We start from the raw sequence: 23,563 nt of genomic DNA on the forward strand, positions 1-23,563 counted from the left end.
GACCCCACAGGACTTCTCACGTGCAACCTGCCGATTCCATATCTTGTTAGTTTTGGCTGGATCTCATCATGAATGACGCTACAATGTCCTCTGTGCCCCATGTCCCAGGGCGTCTCTGCCTAGAACGTTAAGTAGGGAGAGTTGTGTGGTCTTTCCATCCAGACCCTCATTGTATGCAGGGCTCCAGACTAAAAAAAATATCAAGGAGCCATTGGCCCCTAACCTGAAAAATGTAGGAGCCAAATGAAATTTTTAGTCGTCAAATTTAAAATCCATATAATACAGCTGGGATGCTTGGGAGCCTGGGGTTTCCTAGGTTACAGCCCCCGCAGTTAAAGGGGTAGTGCACTCATTTCCACGGCCTGTCAGACCAGCCAGATCTGCGTTGGTGATCCCTCGGTGCTGAGTCCCGGCTCATCCGCTGCTTGTCGTGGGTTTCTCCATGAAAACGTTTGGCTGCAGTGGCATCAGGACAATCACTGGCCGCAGCGTGAGGGCGGATCTTCACCCAGCAGACGTCTGCAGCGTGTGTCAGCTGGGTGAAAGCGGCAGAGCAGCGGAGGGTCTAGGCGCAAATGGCGACAAGACAACAAAGTCTTGTCGCCATTTTGCAATTCTAAGTCGCATTGGCAACCATTTTGGTCGCCATCTGGAGCTCTGGCATCCGCAAATTGCGGATCCACAAAACAAAACAGATGACGTCCGTATGGCATCTGTTTTTTTTGCGGATCCATTGTAACAATGGATCCGCAAACAATGGATCAGACAATTTCTATCCTTTTGGCAGGGCTAGTTAACGGACATACGGACACGGAAACAAAATACGTTCGTGTGAATGCAGCCTAAGGGTGTATTCACGCGCAGCAGATTTGTTATAGAAATTTCTGTGACCGAAACGCACTTCCAATCATCTGAATGGGGTTGTTCCTGCAGCAGGTGCATAGTTTACCGCCTTCAGTTGAATGAGACAGTCACAGAAATGTCTCCAAGAAATCTGCTACGTGTGAACACGCGCTTAGACACCAGACTTACTGTAAAGGATTTACTAAGATCTTAGGGGGTTCATCAAACTGCTGTAAAGTAGAACTGGCTGAGTTGCCCATAGCAACCAATCAGATTCCACCTTTCATTTTCCAAAGGAGCTGTGAAAAATGAAAGGCAAAATCTGATTGGTTGCTATGGGCAACTCAGCCAGTTCTACTTTACACCAGTTTGATAAATGACCCCCTAAGGGTTTTTCTAGAATCATAAAACCTTGATGAGGCCTCATGCACACGACCGTTGTGTGCATCTGTGGCCGTTGTGCCGTTTCCCGTTTTTTTTTCGCGGACCCATTGACTTTCAATGGGTCCGTGGAAAAATCGGAAAATGCACCGTTTTGCAGCCGCATCCGTGATCCATGTTTCCTGTCCTATTTTTTTGACGGACAACGGTTCACGGACCCTTTCAAGTCAATGGGTCCGTGAAAGAACACGGATGCACACAAGATTGGCATCCGCGTCCGTGATCCGTGGCCATAGGTTACTTTCATACAGACGGATCCGAAGATCCGTCTGCATAAAAGCTTTTTCAGAGATGAGTTTTCACTTCGTGAAAACTCAAATCCGACAGTATATTCTAACACAGAGGCGTTCCCATAGTGATGGGGACGCTTCTAGTTAGAATATACTGAGAACTGTGTACATGACTGCCCCCTGCTGCCTGGCAGCACCCGATCTCTTACAGGGGGCTGTGATCCGCACAATTAACCCCTCAGGTGCTGCACCTGAAGGGGTTAATTGTGCATATCATAGCCCCCTATAAGAGATCAGGGGCTGCCAGGCAGCAGGGGGCAGACCCCCCTCCCTACCCAGTTTGAATATCATTGGTGGCCAGTGCGGCCCCCCCCCGGCCCCCCCTATTGTAATATCATTGGTGGCCAGTGTGCGGCCTCCCCCGGCCCCCCCCCTCCCTCTATTGTAATATCATTGGTGGCCAGTGTGCGGCCCCCCCGGCCCCCCCTATTGTAATATCATTGGTGGCCAGTGTGCGGCCTCCCCCGGCCACCCCCCCTCCATTGTAATTTCATTGGTGGCCAGTGTGCGGCCTCCCCCGGCCACCCCCCCTCCCTCTATTGTAATATCATTGGTGGCCAGTGTGCGGCCCCCCCGGCCCCCCCCTCTATTGTATTAATATCATTGGTGGCCAGTGTGCGGCCTCCCCTCACCCCCCCCCCCCCCCGATCATTGGTGGCAGCAGAGAGTTCCGATCGGAGTCCCAGTTTAATCGCTCTGGGGCTCTGATCGGTAACCATGGCAACCAGGACGCTACTGCAGGCCTGGTTGCCATGGTTACTTAGCAATATTACAATATTAGAAGCATCATACTTACCTGCTGCGCTGTCTGTGACCGGCCGGGAGCTCCTCCTACTGGTAAGTGACAGATCATTAAGCAATGCGCCGCACAGTCCTGTCACTTACCAGTAGGAGGAGCTCCCGGCCGGTCACAGACAGCGCAGCAGGTAAGTATGATGCTTCTAATATTGTAATATTGCTAAGTAACCATGGCAACCAGGCCTGCAGTAGCGTCCTGGTTGCCATGGTTACCGATCGAAGCCCCAGCGATTAAACTGGGACTCCGATCAGAACTCTCCGCTGCCACCAATGATCGGGCGGGGGGGAAGGAGAGGGGAGGCCGCACACTGGCCACCAATGAAATTACAATAGAGGGGGAGGGGGGCCGACGGAGGCCGCTCACTGGCCACCAATGATATTACAATAGACGGGGGGCGGGGGGGGGCCGCACACTGGCCACCAATGATATTACAATAGAGGGGGGGCGACGGAGGCAGCACACTGGCCACCAATGAAATTACAATAGAGGGGGTCGGGGGGGGGGCCGCACACTGGCCACCAATGATATTACAATAGAGGGGGGGCGCACACTGGCCACCAATGATATTCAAACTGGGGAGGGAGGGGGGTCTGCCCCCTGCTGCCTGGCAGCCCCTGATCTCTTACAGGGGGCTATGATACGCACAATTAACCTCTTCAGGTGCGGCACCTGAAGGGTTAATTGTGCTGATCACAGCCCCCTGTAAGAGATCGGGTGCTGCTAGGCAGCAGGGGGCAGTCATGTACACAGTTCGTAGTATATTCTAATTAGAAGCGTCCCCATCACCATGGGAACGCCTCTGTGTTAGAATATACTGTCGGATCTGAGTTTCACGATGTAACTGAAATCCGACGGTATATTCTAACATAGAGGCGTTCCCATGGTGATGGGGACGCTTCAAGTTAAAATATACCATCGGATTGGAGAAAACTCCGATCCTATGGTATATTAACTCCTGACTTTACATTGAAAGTCAATGGGGGACGGATCCGTTTGAAATTGCACCATATTGTGTCAACGTCAAACGGATCCGTCCACATTGACTTGCGTTGTAATTCAGGACGGATCCGTTTGGCTCCGCACGGCCAGGCGGACACCAAAATGACTTTTTTTTTCATGTCCGTGGATCCTCCAAAAATCAAGGAAGACCCACGGACGAAAAAACGGTCACGGATCACGGACCTACGGACCCCGTTTTGCGGACTGTGAAAAAATACGGTCGTGTGCATGAGGCTGTATGCAGGTTTCAGTGTATTATGCGGCAGTGCACACATCACCACTTAGGTGCACCAAAGACTGCAGGTGTCCAGCCTAAACAGTCACCCCCAATTATGCCACCAGACAAGAACATTTTGGGGTGTCATATCCTCTGTGCGGCAGTTGCCCATAGAAACCAGTCAGCCTGCAGCTCAGAGAACATGAACAGTTCTGAATGGTTGCCAAGGGAAACTGCTAACAGTCCTCTCCTACCTGCCGCAGTGAGCGCCTCACACGCCGCCATCTGGAGCTGTCACCGGCTCTCCTCGTGTCCCGATGTGAGCGTGGCGGCCAGGACTTCAGCAGTCACCTTGAAGACGGTGCGGAGGAGGGAGAGGAGAGTGGACACCGCAGACCCGGCACACACCAGGCCATCCTCCGTTATCGCCTCCTGGCCATTTACCTTACTGCCAGGCAGCATAACCGCCCCGACCACAGCGCCCCCTGCAGGCAGGCGCTTACCGATATCCCTCAGTATTTCCTGCAGCTGGAGCTGTGATGCTGGAAGTACCAGCGATTCCGGGCGGCACAGGAAGAATACCAGTCCGAAGCTAACAGTGGGTAGGCTGCGGCCGGTCTGGGCCCGGTTTCTTGCAGTGGTTGTCATGTTTCGGGGTTCCATGCTGCGAGGCCCCCTGTTTAAATATATCTCCTCCATTTACCAGCTCGGCCGGTAAGAACTCCCGCAGAAAGTGTCACCGCCAGTTCTGTGAGAAGGTCTGGCAGACGTTCTTCTCTACCTCTTGTATGAGGTTCTTTGTTTTGGTTTCACTTTCTCATCTCTTTTCCTTCTGCCAGGTGTCACTTATTTCGACTAATCGTCTTCCTTTATATTCCCTCCCATACTGCCTCACTTTGAGGTTTATACTACTTCCTGGATGAAGTGTTCACTGCTGGAGGCTGCTTCTGCTGTTTGCACAAAAAAGTCATTTACTTTTTTGTGTTTGCTTGCTGGCTTGATTCTATGTGACCCTGACTCCCTCCGTATTAAGTGTAGGGAGCCGGTGGTCGTGTCCCCTCACTATTATAGGGTTTTCAGGTGTCACACAGCCTTAGGTACGAGGGCATGCAATCGTCTACCATACAGAGCCTTGCATGGGCATAGCAGTCAGGGAGAGCTCTTAGGGTTTTATAGGGCTCACCTATAAGCTCCTTAGTTTGGGATCAAGCCAGTCGCTCATTTATTTATAAGTTCCAGCTATCTGCAAACTTCATCCGTGACATTATAAACCGCCCTAACCGTCTTAAGCATGGATCCGGTTTCAGCCTTGATTGACCGCATGCAAGGTCTTTCGCTGGAGGTAGCAGATCTCCGTAAAACTGTGTCTCAGTTTCAGGTGACCGGTTCTGCTGGCGTTTATGGAGTTTGTTCCGAGCCTAAGATCTCGCTTTCGGATACGTCCTCCGGGGTAGTGAGAATTTTGTTTGCTTTAGAGAGGCTTGCAAACTCCATTTTCGCCTACTTCCCCATTCCTCTGGTGATGAGGAGCAGAGGGTGGCGATCATCATCTCGCTGCTCAGGGATAACGCTCAGTCTTGGGCCTTTTTTTCCTCCGATCGGTGGATGAATTTTTTGTAGCCCTGGGGCAGATATATGATGACCCGGATCGTATTGCTCTGGCTGAATCTAAACTGCGTCTTTTATGCCAGGGTAAACAGTCAGCAGAGATATATTGTTCAGAATTTCGGAGATGGGCAGCTGATACTGGTTGGAATGATGCTGCACTCCGAAGTCAATTTTGCCATGGTCTTTCGGATGGATTGAAAGATGCATTTTATTTTCATGAGAGACCTGCCTCGTTGGAGTCTGCCATGTCTCTAGCTGTTCGTATTGACAGGCGTCTTAGAGAGAGAGGAGAGACCACTTCTTCCTGTCATATTCAGCCCAAGGACAGTGGGGCTGTCTCATTCAGTGCGCAGGGGTCTCAGTCTGTCTCAATCCCCTCTGAGCAGGAGGCCATGCAGCTGGGTTTGCTTGCCTCTGATAGTAGAGGATTCAGCTCTCAGAGGAGGGTTTGTTTCTGTTGCGGGGGTATAAATCATTTGGCTAATGTTTGCCCCTCTAGGAGATTCATGAAGTTTTCTGAGGGTAATAAAAACAAAAAAAAAACTCTAAAAACTTTCCATTTGCTACTATTGGCAAGGTTGATGCTGAAATTGAAGGTTTGCCGTTTGCTTGTAGTTCCCATTTTCTCCTACCTGCCAGGGTGGCGCTAGACAGCAAGAACATTGTTTTTGAGATTTTTTTAGATGGTGGAGCAGCTGTCAATCTCATTGATAGTCAATTTGCTATAACACATGTTTTCCAGGTATGCACTTTGGGAAAGGATATACCTGTTTTTGCTATCGATTCCGCTCCACTTTCTCAAAGATCGTTAAAGGGCATAGTTCACAATATCCGTTTGACTGTGGGTGACGCTCATGTTGAGGATATGTCATGTTTCGTCTTAAGCGGATTACCTACTACTCTAGTGTTGGGGCTACCCTGGCTCACTAAACATAACCCCACCATTGATTGGCAAGCAAGGCAAATAAATGGTTGGAGTGAGTTTTGCAGAGAGAATTGCCTCACGGCGTCTCTTTCAGAGGTTTCTACCAAGACTGTACCATCATTTCTCTCTGAATTTTTGGATGTGTTTTCCGAGAGTGGTGTCCAGGAGTTGCCCCCTCACCGGGAGTACGACTGCCCTATTAATCTCATCCCAGGCACCAAGCTGCCAAAATCCCGATTATACAATCTCTCCCAACCTGAAAGAGTCGCTATGCGTACTTATATCTCTGAGAGCCTGAGAAAGGGACACATCCGACCCTCGAAGCCATCTGTTGCCGCTGGGTTTTTTTTGTTAAGAAAAAAGATGCTTCTTTAAGACCTTGTCTGGATTTCAGGGAGCTGAACCGTATCACAATTTGTGACCCATATCCGCTTTCTCTGATCCCGGACCTGCTTAACCAGATTGTTGGGGCTAAAGTTTTTTCTAAGTTGGATTTAAGAGGGGCATACAACCTAGTCAGGGTCAGGGAAGGGGACGAATGGAAGACGGCCTTCAATACCCCTGAGGGTCATCTCGAGAATTTGGTTATGCCCTTTGGTTTGATGAATGCTCCGGCCGTCTTCCAACATTTTGTGAACAGCATTTTTTATCATTTAATGGGGAAATTTGTACTGGTGTATCTAGATGACATTTTGATTTTTTCTCCTGATTTCAAGACTCATCGGGACCACCTACGTCAGGTCTTGCTGATTCTGCGGGAGAATAAATTATTTGCTAAACTGGAGAAATGTGTGTTTGCGGCTCCGGAGATTCAATTTCTTGGTTTTCTTCTCTCCGCTTCTGGTTTTTGCATGGACCCTGAGAAGGTCCGCGCTGTGCTTGATTGGGAGCTTCCTGAGAATCAGAAGGCACTGATGCGGTTTTGGGGTTTTGCCAATTATTACAGAAAGTTCATTTTGAATTATTCCTCTGTTGTTAAGCCACTCACTGATATGACTAAAAAGGGGGTAGATTTTTCCTCATGCTCGGTAGATGCGCTTAAAGCCTTTTCTAGTATTAAAGAGAGTTTTGCTTCCGCTCCCATTTTGGTACAACCTGATGTCTCTCTACCTTTTATTGTTGAGGTGGACGCTTCTGAGGTGGGTGTGGGTGCGGTCTTATCTCAGGGTCCCTCTACTGCCAAATGGCGACGTGTGCCTTTTTCTCAAGGAAACTATCAGAGAGAAATTGCGATGTGGGAGATAGTGAGTTGTTGGCCATCAAATTAGCTTTTGAGGAATGGCGGAATTGGTTAGAGGGAGCCAGACACCCTATTACTATGTTTACCGACCATAAGAACCTGGCCTACTTGGAAACGGCCAAGCGTCTGAACCCGAGACAGGCCAGATGGTCTTTGTCTTTTCTAGGTTTAATTTTGTTGTTACGTTCCGCCCTGGGGTTAAAAATGTGAAAGCGGATGCCCTGTCACGTTGTTTTCCGGGAGGGGGGAACTTTGAAGACCCGGGTACCATTTTGGCTGAAGGGGTGGTCGTCTCTGCTCTTTATCCTGATTTGGAGGTAGAGGTTCAGGAAGCCCAGGCAGAGGCTCCTGATCTTTGTCCTTCTGGGAGGTTGTTTGTGCCTCTCGCTTTACGACACAATGTTTTTAAGGAGCACCACGATACTGTCCTTGCTAGGCACCCGGGGAGTAGAGCCACAGTGGATCTCATTGCTCTGAGATTCTGGTGGCCGGCTCTTCATAAGACGGTTGAGGGTTTTGTGGCAGCCTGCAAGACCTGCGCTCGTGCCAAGGTCCCTCATTGACGGCCATCGGGTTCTCTCCTCCCGTTACCCATTCCTTCCCGTCCTTGGACGCATCTGTCCATGGACTTCATTACGGTCCTGCCTCGTTCCTCGGGGAAGACTGTGATTCTGGTGGTAGTGGACCGTTTTAGCAAAATGGCACATTTCATTCCCTTTCCTGGATTACCCAATGCTAAGACGCTGGCGCAAGCATTTGTTGATCATATTGTTAAATTGCATGGCATCCCTTCAGACATCGTTTCTGATAGGGGCACGCTATTTGTTTCCAAAATCTGGAAGGCCTTCTGTTCTCGCTTGGGGATTCGGTTGTCGTTCTCTTCTGCTTTTCACCCGCAGTCGAATGGCCAGACAGAGCGCGTCAATCAGAATCTGGAGACATATCTGCGCTGTTTTGTGGCAGAGAATCAGGAGAATTGGTATTATTTTTTGTCCCTTGCTGAGTTTGCTTTAAATAACCATCGCCAGGAGTCCTCTGATAAGTCACCATTTTTTGGTGCATATGGGTTTCATCCGCAGTTTGGGACATTCTCTGGAGAGGGGTCTTCTGATTTACCTGATGAGGAGAGATTTTCCTCGTCTTTGTCATTTATTTGGCAAAAGATTCAGGGTAATCTGAAGAGGATGAGTGAGAGATATAAGCGTGTGGCGGATAAGAGACGTGTGCCTGGTCCGGACCTGAATGTTGGTGATCTGGTGTGGTTGTCTACAAAGAATATCAAACTGAAGGTTCCCTCCTGGAAGTTGGGTCCTAAGTTTATTGGGCCTTACAAGATCTTGTCCGTCATCAATCCCATTGCCTTCCGTCTTGATCTTCCTCAGACTTGGAAGATCCATAATGTTTTTCACAAGTCCCTATTAAAACCTTATGTCCAACCCACTGTACCCTCCTCTTTGCCTCCTCCTCCGATTATTGTTGATGGTAATCTTGAATTTCAGGTGTCTAGGATTGTGGATTCTCGCATTATCCGCGTTTCTCTTCAGTACCTCGTCATTGGGAGGGTTATGGTCCTGAGGAGAGGATGTGGGTCCCAGTGGTGGACATTAAGGCCACTCGTCTCATTAGGGCTTTCCATAGGTCTCATCCTGAGAAGGTGGGCTCTGAGTGTTCGGAGTCCACCCGTAGAGGGAGGGGTACTGTCACCGCCAGTTCTGTGAGAAGGTCTGACAGACGTCCTTCTCTACCTCTTGTATGATGTTCTTTGTTTTGGTTTTACTTTCTCATCTCTTTTCCTTCTGCCAGGTGTCACTTATTTATACTAATCGTCTTACTTTATATTCCCTCCCATACTGCCTCACTTTGCGATTTATACTACTTCCTGGATGAAGTGTTCACTGCTGGAGGCTGCTTCTGCTGTTTGCTCAGATAAGTCCTTTACTTTTTTGTGTTTCCTTGCTGGCTTGATTCTAGGTGACCCTGACTCCGTCCGTATTAAGTGCAGGGAGCCGGTGGTCGTGTCCCCTCACTATTATAGGGTTTTCAGGTGTCACACAGGCTTAGGTACGAGCACATGCAACCATCTACCATCGAGACCCTTGCATGTGCATAGCAGTCAGGGAGAGCTCTTAGGGTTTTATAGGGCTCACCTATAAGCTCCTTAGTTTGGGATCAAGCCAGTCGCTCGTTTATTTATAAGTTCCAGCTATCTGCAAACTTCATCCGGGACAGAAAGTTCTCCAGCAGATGCTGGCTCTCCGCCCGGTCGCACAGTGGCTGTCCCTATTTTTCTCACCCTATAGAAAAATCCTCCAAGTATCACCTGGACTGCATCTATCCAGTGGGTCTATCCAAAAGAAAAGTGATTGTGCTTGACGGTTATCTAACCGTTACCTTATCAGACTATATACCCCTGATGAATTTGACGGTATCTACTGTCAGAGGAAACGCGTCGGGATTAAAAGATAAAACGACATCTGGCTGCTGATACTTGGAGGATTTTTCTATAGGGTGAGAAAAATAGGGACAGCCACCGATAAGTGGGGTCGCTCCTTCTGGGGTGATTCTCTCGCATTTAGGCGGGAGACCTCTCTGCTTTCAGGCAGGGTTACACTAGTTGTATAGGGATATTCCTCCTGTCCTAGTGTCCCGGGACCCAGAGTGTATGGTACCTAACAACAACTGATGTTACCTTCCAGCACACCAAGCCGCCTCTGGAGACCGTATACAGCCCTATATTTGCCTGGACATCCGGAAAGAAGGACCGTTTATTTCTTACTCAACTAACCGTGAGTTATAAAGATAGAAATAATCCAACTGTATCCTCACCCAGTGTATAGTACCCTCCATATGTATCTGTATATACAGTCTATTACAGCCTGATGCATCATACGCAGTCTAACAATATTATATATGTGGGACCTATTTTTAATTGAAAATTATAAAAGCTAAGTTTTAGTAGGATAATTAACCAGTGAAACAGTATATATATATTCCTACAACATTCTTTAATCAAACCATTACTGTGAATTCAGAAGAAAATAAGCAGAAAGCACAGCTGGAGATACAGTTAAAACTGGCAGAGACACAGCAAGCAGCCGTAAGTTCCCCCAGCGGAACCAGCAGCACTGGGGACTCCAGAAAGGTTCCCTTCAGTGCATTTAAAGCATTTGACGAAAAGGACTGTGAAATTGATGGGTACCTGGCAGACTTTGAGCGCCAGTGTATCCTACATCGAGTACCAGCAGAAGACTGGGTTCCATACTCTCAGGGAAGCTATCTGGCAAAGCAGCGGATGCCTTCCGAGCGGTACCCTGGGAGGACTTTCACAGCTATGCCCGGGTTAAGGAAGCCCTCCTCGCCCGGTATGCAATAACTCCAGAGGCATACCGGCGAAAATTCAGGGATTTACGGAAGCTGGAAAAGGACTCTTACGCAGAATGGGCCTGTCGCCTGCAACAATCAGCTACCCATTGGATCACCAGCTGCCAAGATACAACCCTGGATGACGTCCTGCTAATGGTACTACTGGAGCAGTTCTACGACCACATCCAAGCAGAGGTGAAATAGTGGGTAAGAGACCGCAAGCCCCTTTCCCTAGCAGAGGCTGCCAAATTGGCAGACGAGTATGCAGATACTCGGAGAACTACAGCACCTACTCCAAGAACCCAACCTCCACGTCCCACAGTACCCACAGCTTCAGCGGCCCCCAGGTACTAACAGCCCAAAGTCGTGCTACCAAGAGCCACCCACAACCAACCAAGACCCAGGTAAGCCAACTGACTATACCCTTGACTGTAGCCCCCCTTCCCTGGGATACTCCAGAGGATTTTGGGAAGGAAGTGGGGGGGATCCCACCCCACCGTCAGCCATTACAGGGAAAAAGCTAAGGGAGGGCACGGGGAGTTAGAAAAGGAGCAGCTAGTATGGGAGGAAGGTCGCTTGTATCGTTTTACTGAGACTCGGGTCAATGCACCCGGGCCACAGCAAAAGCGCCAGCTGGTAATACCGAGCAAATACCGGCAAGAGCTATTGCGAGTAGCGCATGATGTCCCGTTAGCTGGACATTTAGGAAGACGCAAGACGTTACACTGGATAACCCAGAACTTCTTTTGGCCTGGGGTATCCGACGACATCCGGGACGTACTGTCAAACCTGTGAAGTATGCCAACGGGTAGGTAAGAGAGGGGATCACCGAAGGCTAAACTGATGCCCCTTCCTATAATAGAGGAGCCCTTTGCGAGGGTTGCAGTGGACATTGTAGGACCCCTAGCGAAGCCTAGTCACTCCGGTAAGCGCTATATACTTACCGTAGTAGACTACGCCACCCGTTATCCGGAGGCCGTAGTCCTCCCAAATATTCAGGCCGAGACAGTGGCGGATGCCCTGGTCAAGATATTCTCTCGAGTGGGATTTCCCAAAGAGATTCTATCAGACCAGGGCACACAGTTCACTGCCGAGGTCACCCAACAACTATGGAAGTTGTGTGGGGTTAACTCGATAACCAACTCCCCGTACCACCCCCAGACCAATGGGCTCTGTGAGCGTTTCAACGGAACGTTGAAACAGATGTTGAAAGCGTTCATAGGAGCCTATAGGGACTGGGAGCGATTCCTGCCGCACTTACTGTTCGCCTACCGGGAGGTGCCGCAGAAATCCACCAGGTTTTCACCCTTTGAACTATTATACGGGAGGCGGGTGAGGGGGCCACTAGATCTCATTAAGGATCACTGGGAAGGTCACACAGAAATAGAAGGGACCCCGATTGTACCATATGTGTTGGAGCTGCGGGACCGCATGGAGGAGTTGACTCAGGCTGTCCAGAACAACCTCCGGGCGGCCCAACGGCACCAGAAAGTATGATATGACAGGAAGGCCAGGTACCGAAGTTTTCAAGTAGGACAGAAGGTGATGGTACTGAGACCCGTCCGTACCGACAAGCTTCAGGCTGCCTGGCAGGGACCTTATAAGGTTATAGGACAGGTATGTGATACAACCTATACTGTAGCTAGCTGTGAGAATGAGGAGGTGAAACGGACATTTCACATCAACATGCTCAAAGCATATCAGGAAAGAACGGAAGAGGTAACTGCCATCTGCGCCCCTGCCGGCGAGGACACAGAGGCACTACCATTACCCGACATGTTAGGGGGTACCCGAGAAACAAGAAAGATAGAGTTAGTCCAGTTAGGGGAACAACTAGCACCCCAGGAGAAAGCTCAGGCAGTCCGCTTACTCGAGTCCAAAAGGGCCACATTCTCCCAAGAACCCGGGTATATCCCACTGACTGTCCACAAAGTGGAAACTCCAGGGCAGACGCCGCTAAGGCAACCCCCTTACCGCATCCCTGAAGCTGTCAGAGATGGGATGCAGAAAGAAATAGAAGAAATGCTCCGGCTAGGGGTAATAGAGCACTCAGAAAGTCCTTGGGCCTCCCCTGTAGTTCTAGTACCGAAGCGGGATGGTACAACCCGCTTATGTGTAGACTACAGGCGACTCAATGACAAGACGGTCACAGACACTTATCCCATGCCTCGGATGGACGAATTACTGGACCGCATATCCATGGGGAGGTATCTGACCACGATCGATCTATGTAAAGGGTACTGGCAGATTCCTCTCGCGGAGGATGCGATCTCCAAATCCGCTTTCATCACCCCGTTCGGCTTATACCAATTCCGGGTTATGCCGTTCGGGATGAAGAACGCCCCGGCCACATCCCAGCGGATGGTGGATCACCTATTAGAGGGTCTCCAGGATTATGCATGTGCCTACCTGGATGATATCGCCATCCATAGCGATACCTGGGAGGCACACTTAGAACATGTAGGGGAAGTATTGGATAGGATTAGGGGGGGCCGGTTTAACCTTGAAGCCAGACAAGTGTCACTTCGGTATGGCAGAGGTACAATACTTGGGCCATCGAGTAGGTTGCGGTAAGCAACGACCGGAACCAGCTAAAGTCGAGGCCGTTGCTAATTGGCCCACTCCCCATACCAAGACACAAGTCATGGCCTTCCTGGGGACAGCCGGCTACTACCAACGTTTCGTACCCGACTACAGCACCCTAGCCAAACCCCTGACTGACCTCACAAAAAAGAAATTACCCCGACAAGTCCTGTGGTCCGCGGAGTGTGAGGTGGCTTTCCAAGCTTTGAAAAATGCTCTAATTAATGCTCCTGTGTTGGCTGCCCCAGATCCTAACAAAAGGTTTATGGTTCACACAGATGCCTCAAGGTTTGTACTGGGGGCAGTATTAAGCCAGGTCGGTGAGGATGGAGGGGAGCACCCGGTGATCTACCTGAGTCGGAAATTGTTGCCAAGAGAAGTCAGTTATGCGCCCATTGAGAAAGAGTGCCTGGCGCTGGTCTGGGCCCTCAAAAAACTCACCCCCCATCTGTATGGCCGTGCCTTCACTCTCATGACTGACCACAACCCCTTGGTCTGGCTCAACTGGGTCTCTGGAGACAATGCTCATTTATTACGGTGGAGCCTGGCCCTCCAACCCTATGATTTCACCATCCATTACCGCCCTGGCAAGCAAAATGGCAATGCGGACAGGCTTTCAAGGCAAACTGATTTACTATCTGACTGAGCCTGAAGCACCGCCAGCCCCTACTAGACCAGTAAAGGTCTAACCGTGTCTGCCGGAGCAGGGAGAAAAAGGGGGGCCATTGTAAAGGATGCCCTTCTATGGTGGTTCGCATGTTTTCCTCTCCCTGCTTAAAAGACTTTCACTAACTTTTGAACCCTGGTCTAATTCGTGCCAGGTTGGGATATGTTACATGTCTATGTGTATTGTAAAGGGTGGGACATTGTATAAGTTGAGTAGTGATGTCTGTTCTATTGTCTGTGTGTATTGGCGATTGCCCTCTGTCCTGAGAGATAATTGAATTACAACTCGGTTGCCTCCAGGACAGAGGACATTGTGTATTGTCCTGCCTGTGATGATTATGTTAACCATTGTGTACCTGTCACGGCCATGGCTATGACCGTGACTCCTGAACCGCATGGGGTTGTCAGCGGTTTTCTTTGGTGTTCAATCACAGGTGAGGGCTGTGGTATTTGCCTCACCTGTGGTTGCCGCTGGCAACAGTATGTATGTGGCAGCGTAGCTCGCTGAGCTGTGCCATTGCAGCTCGCTACGTTGTGCATGCGGTTTTGTGTGATGTGTGTATGTGTGCACTTGCTTTTTATGTTATTGTGTGCACGTCCCCTTTAAGTGGTGTTTTCCCTTCCCTGGTGTTGGAAGGGTTAATCTCCTTCCTAGTGTGTGTGTGCACTGGGTGTGTCCGACTGTGGGGTGTGGCTTCTTGGCCTATAAAGCCTCACAGCTTTTGCAGGCCTGCAGGTTGCTTCAGCCATGCTTAGCTGAGAGCAGCCTCATGTCTTTACTACCTGTCAGTAAGAGCCACCCCTGTGGTCAAAACCATAATGTCGCATTAAGTTATTTCTAGTTATGTGTGATGTCCGTGTGATGTTTTATATGTGATTTTGTGCAGCTATGGATCTGGGTCCCTGTGTGGGGATGCGTTTGTGATCTGCACCCTGCTAACACAGGGATCCAGTCAGCAAGGCTGTGGCAGGTAGGTGGAACTCTTTGTTCACCTGCCATATCCATAGAGCTGTTTATGTTCCCCCTTTTACAGCAGCTTGGCCGTTGAGACTCCTGCTCCTCCGTGTGTAGGAGGAGTGGGCTGTCTTACTCAGCTCCTAGCTTAGGGCCATCTTGAGGGCTAGCAGGGACTTCTAGGTTCCGGAGCATGAGCCCTCCTACCATCAAGGTTGGCTCATGTAGCTAGGAGCCAGGGTCAGGTTAGGGATGCGTTTAGGAGGTGACCTGCTCCCTAATCCTGTCTTCATGGCCAAGCAGCCATAACATCACCGGGCTCCACACGGCTGAGGATTTCCCCCATCCTCAGCCGTGACAGTATGACCACAGTCGCTTCTTACGTGGCGCTCCCTCGAAAGAGGGTAAAGCATGCACCGCTATCTACGGATGGGGTGCATGCGCGTTCTCCGGAGGGAGAGCGTTATGGGGCTTTCACCATTTACGGCGCGGTGAGTGGCATTCCCCGCCATTCCTAGCTCCACGTTGTCCGTGTTGGTGTCCCCTTTTTGTTTGTCTTTCCCCTCCCCCCCTCCCATTGTTTCTTATGCCTCACCAACTTTCCCCTTTTGTTGTTGGGAGGGGCTTTGAGGGGTGGGAGTATGCATTCCTCGAAAGAGGGTGAAGCATGTACCGCCGTCTGTGAAGGGGTACATGCGCGCTCTTCGGAGGGAGAGCGTTCTGGGGGTTTCGCCTCTCAGGGCGCGGTGAGTGGCGTTTCCTCGCCATCCCTTCACCGTTGCCTCGTGTGGCGTCCCCCTGATTTTACTACACGTGGTGTGTGTCTGGTATGCGGTATGCATACCTTCGAAAGAGGGTGCAGCATGCAGTGCCATATCCTTGTGGCCTGCATGCGCGTTCTCCGGAGGGAGAGCGTTCCTGGGGGTTCTCCGTTAACGGCACGGTTGGTGGCTTATTCCCCGCCACCTTACCTTCCGTGTCCGTGTTGGGGATCCCTCGTCCCTCTCCATGTTCCCATCTCTGGTCGTCTGCTGGCAGCACTCCGTAAGTGGTCCGGCTGCGTGCTGGTTAGGAGTGTCTGCTGGCAGCGACTGGAGTGGGGACGTGAGTGGAGAGTCCCCTCGTCCACTCTCAGTGGTTCCATTTCCGTGTCGCTGGTGCGGGCTGCAGGCCTCGTCGGACTGGCTGTGTTGTGTGCTGGGAGAGGATGCAGCTGATAGCGACTTTCTGGGAACCATGTCCTGAGAGTGGACGTCCCCTTCTCTCATCCCCTTGTGTGAGTCCCTCACGTGTTTTTTTTGGTGGGGGGGCTTTGAGGGGTGGGAGTGTCACGGCCATGGCTATGACCGTGACTCCTGAACCGCATGGGGTTGTCAGCGGTTTTCTTTGGTGTTCAATCACAGGTGAGGGCTGTGGTATTTGCCTCACCTGTGGTTGCCGCTGGCAACAGTATGTATGTGGCAGCGTAGCTCGCTGAGCTGTGCCATTGCAGCTCGCTACGTTGTGCATGCGGTTTTGTGTGATGTGTGTATGTGTGCACTTGCTTTTTATGTTATTGTGTGCACGTCCCCTTTAAGTGGTGTTTTCCCTTCCCTGGTGTTGGAAGGGTTAATCTCCTTCCTAGTGTGTGTGTGCACTGGGTGTGTCCGACTGTGGGGTGTGGCTTCTTGGCCTATAAAGCCTCACAGCTTTTGCAGGCCTGCAGGTTGCTTCAGCCATGCTTAGCTGAGAGCAGCCTCATGTCTTTACTACCTGTCAGTAAGAGCCACCCCTGTGGTCATAACCATAATGTCTCATTAAGTTATTTCTAGTTATGTGTGATGTCCGTGTGATGTTTTATATGTGATTTTGTGCAGCTATGGATCTGGGTCCCTGTGTGGGGATGCGTTTGTGATCTGCACCCTGCTTACACAGGGATCCAGTCAGCAAGACTGTGGCAGGTAGGTGGAACTCTTTGTTCACCTGCCATATCCATAGAGCTGTTTATGTTCCCCCTTTTACAGCAGCTTGGCCGTTGAGACTCCTGCTCCTCCGTGTGTAGGAGGAGTGGGCTGTCTTACTCAGCTCCTAGCTTAGGGCCATCTTGAGGGCTAGCAGGGACTTCTAGGTTCCGGAGCATGAGCCCTCCTACCATCAAGGTTGGCTCATGTAGCTAGGAGTCAGGGTCAGGTTAGGGATGCCTTTAGGAGGTGACCTGCTCCCTAATCCTGTCTTCATGGCCAAGCAGCCGTAACATCACCGGGCTCCACACGGCTGAGGATTTCCCCCATCCTCAGCCGTGACAGTACCATGATTATATCACAGGCAGACGGGAGGATGTTATGTGGGTTGTAACCTTTGTGTTATGGGTTAATGTATGTTTGTTGTGGGTGTCTCCCTTGCATGGGAGCAGGGGATAAAAGAAATTGTATTTTTGAATGTGAAGTGCTTCCAGTAAAGTCTTGTTCCAGTATCCAGCTTTGGCTCATATGTGGAATTATTCAGCGCTACCAGCGATTTCTTATTTGGCGAATGGGGGATTCTTCAACTAATTGGAACTAAGGAATTACAAGGCGGTGAGATACAGAGATACCGTCACAATATGTTGAGGAGAAAACTCCAGAGAAGAGAAGGTACAGAGAACAGACATAGGGTACAAAGAGGACAGAGAAGAGAAATAATATGTGGAGAAGAAAACACCAGAGAAGAGAAGGTACAGAGAACAGACATAGGGTACAAAGAGGACAGAGAAGAGAAATAATATGTGGAGAAGTAATCTCCAGAGAGGAGAAGGTATAGAGAACAGACATAGGGTACAAAGAGGACAGAGAAGAGAAATAATATGTGGAGAAGAAAACACCAGAGAGGAGAAGGTACAGAGAACAGACATAGGGTACAAAGAGGACAGAGAAGAGAAATAATATGTTGAGGAGAAAACTCCAGAGAAAAGAAGGTACAGAGAACAGACATAGGGTACAAAGAGGACAGAGAAGAGAAATAATATGTGGAGAAGAAAACACCAGAGAAGAGAAGGTACAGAGAACAGACATAGGGTACAAAGAGGACAGAGAAGAGAAATAATATGTGGAGAAGTAATCTCCAGAGAGGAGAAGGTATAGAGAACAGACATAGGGTACAAAGAGGACAGAGAAGAGAAATAATATGTGGAGAAGAAAACACCAGAGAGGAGAAGGTACAGAGAACAGACATAGGGTACAAAGAGGACAGAGAAGAGAAATAATATGTTGAGGAGAAAACTCCAGAGAAGAGAAGGTACAGAGAACAGACATAGGGTACAAAGAGGACAGAGAAGAGAAATAATATGTGGAGAAGAAAACACCAGAGAAGAGAAGGTACAGAGAACAGACATAGGGTACAAAGAGGACAGAGAAGAGAAATAAAATGTGGAGAAGTAATCTCCAGAGAAGTGAAGGTACAGAGAATAGACATAGGGTACAAAGAGGACAGAGAAGAGAAATAATATGTGGAGAAGAAAACACCAGAGAGGAGAAGGTACAGAGAACAGACATAGGGTACAAAGAGGACAGAGAAGAGAAATAATATGTTGAGGAGAAAACTCCAGAGAAGAGAAGGTACAGAGAACAGACATAGGGTACAAAGAGGACAGAGAAGAGAAATAATATGTGGAGAAGTCATCTCCAGAGAAGAGAAGGTACAGAGAACAGACATGGGATACAAATAAGATAGAGAACAGAAATTTCAGAAGACTTAAAGGTAGGCAGACCATGTCATAGAGCAGCAGGAGATGCTAGCAGAATGCTGGGGTGTATAGGGAGAGGCATTACCAGTAGACAGAGGGAGGCGCTCATGCCGCTGTACAGAACACTAGTGAGACCTCATCTGGAGTATTGTGCGCAGTACTGGAGACCATATCTCCAGAAGGATACTGATACTTTGGAGAGAGTTCAGAGAAGAGCTACTAAACTAGTACATGGATTGCAGGATAAAACTTACCAGGAAAGATTAAAGGACCTTAACATGTATAGCTTGGAAGAAAGACGAGACAGAGGGGAGATGAGAGAAACTGCTAAATACATAAAGGGAATCAACAAGGAAAAAGAGGAGAAGATTTACAAGAAGAAAAACTGCTACAAGAGGACATAGTGTTAAATTAGAGGGGCAAAGGGTTAACAGTAATATCAGGAAGTATTCCTTTACTGAGAGAGTAGTGGATGCATGGAATAGCCTTCCTGCAGAAGTGGTAGCTGCAAATACAGTGAAGGAGTTTAAGCATGCATGGGATAGGCATAAGGCCATCCTTCATATAAGATAGGGCCAGGGGCTATCCATAGTACTCAGATATATTGGGCAGACTAGATGGGCCAAATGGTTCTTATCTGCCGACACATTCTAGGCTTCTATGTTTCTAAATAATATGAAGAGACATGTTACAGACGCAGATGCGGATCCAATGTGTCACTGAACAATTTTGACTTGTGGCTACTCCTAAGGGTGTTAAGTAGGTGCTTAAAATCATTAACTTTATTTAATCTATTTAAAAAAAACAGGAATAAGAAGGTCCCAGTTATCCATTAATCTATTGGCCAATAATGTGATACAATTAAAGACGAGACATACACAAAAATTCAGGGGACCTACCAGGAACAGACAGGGGGAGGGGACCTGACTGGCCCTTCACTTGCCCTATCTAAATCCTCAGCGATGCTACCACCATCTCAGGGGGATGGCTATGGGGAGCCCCTGTGCCCCCACTTATGCCAATCTCTTCCTGGGCTGGTGGGAGGATACAATTGTGTTTCCGGACCACCCTGTCTGGTGGGAAGATAAAATATCGTTTTGGACACGTTACATAGATGACGTGTTCATTATCTGGAAAGGAGGGAGAGAAGAGTTTATTGAGCTTGTCCAGGAACTTAGTGACAACACAATAGGCATGAAATTCACCTTTGAGTTACAACAGGAGGCCATAACTTTCTTGGATGTGAGGATATATAAGTATGGAGATAGGCTTAAGTCAACCATTTTCCGCAAAGAAACAGCTACCAACTCTATTCTTCACTGAAATAGTCACCATACCACACCACAGAAAAGGGGCAGAGAATGAGATATTCTATGGGGAGGCCAAAAATTTGATGAAAAGGTTTCGCGATAGAGGTTACCCCAAACCGGTCCTGGCGGACGCCTTTAAACATGCACAAGAACAAACTCGTGACAACCTACTGGTCCCGCGACGGAGGGATAGTAATGGCCAATCCCCAATTAGGTTGATTTCCATGTTCGATGCAGCAAATCTGCAGGTAAGGGATATCCTTACGAGATATTGGCCAATCTTGTCCATGGACTCAGACCTCTCGGAAGTTGTAACAGACCATCCTAGTATAACATATCAAAAAGGCAGAAGCCTAAGGGACAGGTTGGTCCGTAGTTATTATGTACCACCCAAGACAGCAGGGACATGGTTAGATCGAAAGCCCAATGGTATGTTCAGGTGTGGATCGTGCAAAGCCTGTGAGTTTATCTCCACTTCTAAGCCCATCTTGAGTTCAGTCACAGGGCAGGTCATAGTGATAAGGGACTTCATTAACTGCAGAAGCAAGGGAGCTGTATATATTTGCCAATGCCCGTGCCCGATGGACTATATCGGGAAAACTACTAGAGAGCTACGTAGAAGGGTTTGTGAGCACATCAATGATGTTCTGAAGAAAAATGTCACTCCGGTGGCATCCCATGTATTGGAAGTCCATTATGGGGATCCTAGATGCCTCAAGTTCTCTGTGCTTGAGGTTCTACCTCCATCCCCGAGAGGGGGGGACTGGGATTGGAAGATTTTGTAAAAAGAATGTGAATGGATATATCATTTTTTGATCCCAGTTCCCTCTCGGTTTGAACGAAAGGCTTACATTTGGCTGCGTCTTTTAAGACTGAGACCATCCTTGACCACCCTTGGATTCTTCTGTCTGGTAGGCCCCTCCTCAGTGACTTTATACCCCTAGACCGTGTCCTGGATGTGGGAAACATCCGAAACTTGTTTATCTTATATTGAGGAAGAAAGTTATTCTTCTTCTTTCCTTTTTTATTTTTGCTTTGACCAATTGCCATAAATGGAGATACACATTCTCCCTTTCTTGCCTAGATTTTTTCGACACGCCTTTGTGTGATCACCCGCTAAGGTAATGCAACACCTGGGTAGTAAATCTTTAAATATCTAGTTCATACCCTTTTGCTGTGCACGGCTCCCTTGGCAGGACAGTTTTGCCCACTATTCAGATTGGGGATTTATTATATTATACATGTGGGTACTGCTAAGCTTCTCCCCGGGGGGTACTTACCATCCTTTAATGTATCTGGTGGTCCCTATGGTCTTAGGATAGCCCCCAGACATATATTGTATGGGGTTAATATATTACCATTGAAGTGCTGGTGTTCAGCCTATAATTTCTTATTTAGTTTCCTCACACTAGGGAGCACTTCATTATTATTGTACCAGTAGTCACATGTCTTCTTCATAATATCCTTGTGTGGGGATAAACTGGTGTCCGATATATCTTGAATGCTCAGTGCCTATTATCTGCGTTTGTAAATTGGCTGTGCTGATATCAGGAATGCGCATCTCCACAGCTTGCGTTCCATGGACAGGAAGTCGATGCGTGTCACATGACTCTGTGGAGCGCTAGCAGTACCTTGCATTACGGCCGGTATCTTGGTGACGGAGGTTTGGGTTCCACAGGCGGGAGATTCATGCGTGTCACGCGTGACACCTGACATGTACCTCGTGACATTGCAGGGCGGTGACGTCACCACCTGAGAGCGTATTACATATATTGCATATCGGGGGCGGAACTTTCTCTAATGTCGGGAACTGGGTGTCCTGCTTAAATTGATAGCAGGCATCTGTGTAGCCAGTCCATTGTGACATTGGCGGAGTGGACATTCATGGTGTGCCGTCTTCCACTGTCAGTAGTTGATCTCTCCATGCGATGCCTATGCTTATTTGCTCAGCGACCTTCTGTATCACATGTGCCCTATTTGCAGGACCGCGGATCCCTTACTGGTATCACCACAATCCGATAGGAAACCGTGGGGAACCGTTACCTGACGGGTACGTGATGACGTGTGGCCTATAGACAGGTGTTATTACCATCTTGCACAATGCAACCTCTTAGGTCATATTTTGGTTTTTGTTCACAGATTATCGCCGTGTTTTTTCATCCGACATTACATGGAATTGTATTTTGGCGCATCTTCTGGAAGAAGTGATTAACACACATGGTTGCCACTGCTGCATTTAATATCAATTTCTTATCTGACTTTACATTTACACAACAGTGACACATAAGAATTACCTCCTGAGGAACCCCTATTATAGGGAGAAACGCGTCGAGGTGTCACTTATACGTACTAGACAGCCCCCATGACACTAGTAAACATTAAGGCTATCACTGGGTATGTGATTTGTTATATGTTCATAATAGGGACTACCAGGGAAACTCAGCCTAGGTACGAGGACAGGGGGTCCCTACCACATAGGGTCGTCCCTGGGTGGAGGGTTTAGATAGGGCAAGTGAAGGGCCAGTCAGGTCCCCTCCCCCTGTCTGTTCCTGGTGGGTCCACTGAATTTTTGTGTATGTCTGGTCTTTAATTGTATCACATTATTGGCCAATAGATTAATTGATAATCGGGACCTTCTTATTCCCGTTTTTTTTAAATAGATTAAATAAAGATAATGATTTTAAGGGTATGCTTTTTTGCTGGACCATTGATATTTTTGCTTTAAGGAACTCGATCATATCGATTGCATCATATTGCTGGACTTGTTGTTAAGTAAGTGGACCTCCTGATCTTCACCCTTTGACCCCTCTACAGGTTTCTGGGCTCTGCTACCACTACCTCTTGGAGAAGTCTTCATTCAGTGAATACTGACCCATAGGGGCCAAGAGACACCAGTGCAGAGCACCAAGGGATCAGGCAGGCTGAGGTCAGAGTACGTTCATTGTGATAAACAATCTAAGCTCAAGGTGGGCAGCTGAGGGGGTCAGAACGGAGAACTGGCAAGAGGTCAGGAAGCAATGGGTCAAATGCAGAGACAGGCAGACAAATAAGACTATGGTACAGCTTCGTAAGTACACTAGACAACTAGAACCTACTACTTAGGCACTCTCTCATAGGAGAAGATGCTTTAAGTACCCTAAGGTGGCCAACCATTGGCTGGGGAAATCTGAAGTGTGCACACGTTGGCCCTTCAAGAGATGTAGGGAGTGCATGCCAGCAGCAGAGGTCAAGCAGGTCAGAGCCCGTATGGAAGAATACTTCCCGGATACAGTACTGGGACATGAATCACTGGGGAAACAGGAAAGGGGACCCGGTGAGTGCCCCAGAAACCGTGCCCACCTGAGAAAGTGAGACTGTGGGGGATGGGGGCACAGACCGCCAGTATAGCTAAACATAACACATGAAACTGCACAGAAGAGATGTAGGATAAAGGCAAGAAAGCTCGGATGTGCAGACGTAAAATACAGAAAAGAGTTGTACGATATGGAAAAAAAAGGAAAGGGTAGAGTTATCATTAATATATGGGAGAAAAGTGGCGTAAAAAAGTCACAAACTAAACGGAAAGGCCGCTTTACGTCAACCTTCTGGCTGGTGTACAAATTGGTATAGATGCTTGGACTGCTG

The 23,563-nt window shown here is 48.7% G+C and overlaps 1 long non-coding RNA gene across 1 annotated transcript; it reads left to right on the forward strand.

The window, feature by feature from the left end:
- Window positions 1-21,495: 21,495 nt before the first annotated feature.
- LOC120994245 lies at window positions 21,496-22,301 on the forward strand. The gene is made up of 3 exons (XR_005777368.1): window positions 21,496-21,843; window positions 21,923-21,989; window positions 22,079-22,301. It is a non-coding gene; the product is annotated as an uncharacterized LOC120994245 (long non-coding RNA).
- Window positions 22,302-23,563: the final 1,262 nt, after the last annotated feature.

Source organism: Bufo bufo, chromosome 3 (assembly GCF_905171765.1).
Source record: "Bufo bufo chromosome 3, aBufBuf1.1, whole genome shotgun sequence".
NCBI classification, from domain to species: Eukaryota; Metazoa; Chordata; class Amphibia; order Anura; family Bufonidae; genus Bufo; species Bufo bufo.